The sequence below is a fragment of the Apodemus sylvaticus genome, chromosome 5, assembly GCF_947179515.1.
Source record: "Apodemus sylvaticus chromosome 5, mApoSyl1.1, whole genome shotgun sequence".
In the NCBI taxonomy this organism is placed as follows: Eukaryota; Metazoa; Chordata; class Mammalia; order Rodentia; family Muridae; genus Apodemus; species Apodemus sylvaticus.
In genome coordinates this window covers 75,183,576-75,185,800 of record NC_067476.1, presented here as the reverse complement: position 1 = coordinate 75,185,800, position 2,225 = coordinate 75,183,576, and positions in this window count along the sequence as shown.

Genomic DNA, 2,225 nt, shown 5'->3' with positions numbered 1-2,225 from the left:
AAGTGGGTGAGTTTTCATTCTCTGGAGTTGCCATAAAGGCAAATTCATCTTCCTTGGTCATGTCTCCTGCCATGTTATGAAGTTATAAGAAGGCTTTCACCAGAAGCCAAGATGCCAGTCTCCAGAACTGCAAGTTAAGTACACCTCTGCTCTTTAGAAATGATACAATCTGTGGTATTTTTTTATAGCAACCAAAACAACAAGAGCAATTAATTATACACTCTTCTCAGGAAAGTAAGATGCATTTAATTTTTAAAAGTGGGAGTGATTGTATTTTTAAAGAGAAAGAGAAACATTTAATATTGATGGTGATAAAGTGTAAATTCATCAATATATCAATTTTTTTAAGAAATAGCTGCCTCAAAATATTTAGAACAAAACCAACTAAAAAAAAATAGAACATAGGTTTGTATAATATGTCTCAACAACATTAGTGATTAATGAAACAAGTTGATAGAAAGGTATAGATGACCTGAGCAACACTGTCAAACACTGTGGTTTAATTAACAGCTGTTGAATCCTACTGCAGCTGAGATACAATTCTCAAAATTGCATGTAAGCACCCCCCAAATGTGTTACACCAAAAAGTAAGCCTCAATAACTTTAGAAAGATTGAGACCATAAGAAATAACATTCTTTAGGCCAATGAGATGGTTCAGCAAATAACTGCTAGCTACCAGATCTGATGACCTGACTATGAGCCACATAATGGAGAACTGACTCCCACAAACTGTCTTCTGGCCTCCACACCCATACTGTGGTTTGCATGTATGAATACATGCACACAAATAATGAAATGCAATTTAATTTTTTATTTAAAAACAACTACATCATCTGAACACAGTGTAATTAAGTCAGAAATTGGTAACACATATCTAAGAAAATCCCTAGTAGCTGGAGGTTAAATAGCATATTTTTAAATAATACCTGGGTTGATACACACACAGAGCGAGAGAGAGAGAGAGAGAGAGAGAGAGAGAGAGAGAGAGAGAGAGAGAGAGATGAACTTGTTAAAAGCAAAAGTACCAAATGTGGGTCATGGCATACCAAGAGGCAGACCTGACTTAAATTACTTAAACTAGAAAGAAAAGGTTTAAAATGACCTGAGTGCCTGCCCAGGAAGAGAAGGCTAAGTCCTGAGTGGGCAGAGACGTGGAGAGCAGAGATCCATGAGCTAGAAAATGAGAACTTTTCAAAACAAAGCTGGCTCTGTGCGAGAGTAAACAAGAGCCTAGCTCTTCAGGGGAAGCAGAGGAATGAGATGGGTGATCAGTATCAGAAAGCAAACCATATTGGTCCAGGTTCTAGACGATTAAAGGGTCTCCAGTGCCATCAGGCAGAGGGGAGACCTAAGAGAGGCATGTCTGTCCTTCGCACCATGTGAAGGAAGAAGGAATCACACCAGCCGTGACTGCTATCACCTTGAACTTGGACTCCCAGCCTCTATTATAGTGGGACAACAATTGCTCTTGGTTACAAATGGCCTCACCTAAAGCATTTTGTGATGGTAACATGTGCAAACTAAAAAAGAAATAGAGATAACTTCTATCTTCCAGGTTCATTTCATTCTGTGAAAAGATTTGGTCACTAGAGTCCCACCGGAACTGAAAAAGAGTGATCAGTCTCTTTTTCTATCCCAGACCCCAGGCCATGGCATGGGTGCCACCCATGCTGGGAGCAGATCCCCTCCATTCAGTTCCCGACATACACGCCAGATTCCTTTGGGAGCCCTCCCACCTAGAAGAGACAGTGTAAGTGTCCCATAGTCCAATAGGCTCATACCTACAGTTTACAAGTGAAAGTTGAAGCCCCAGCCTGTGGCAGAGTGAAGCTCCTCAAATTAGGGCTCCCACTAGGGACAGCTGGACAGAACCAGGCGTTCGTCTGAGTTCTGAAGATATGGACCAGGGAGAGAAGTGGGAATGAGACATACCGCAAAGAAAGTGACAGAACACTAACCTAGAGGTTGCCATGCCACCCGGACGTCACCCTGAGACCCTCTAGGAAGGATCAGCCACTTGTCCATGTTCATCCCTGTCCCTTACCCACATGACACACACAAGCCACACGGCTTCTTATTAACTGGACTCTGTCCCACCCCGAAGCCTGTTCACTCACAAAGCCCTGACACACCACCCGCCCCTGCCATTGTGTTTGCCGTGAGGGAGAGTTCTTCTGTCGACAAGAAAGAGAAGAGGCAGCTAAGCCATGTTGCTGCCCAGAGG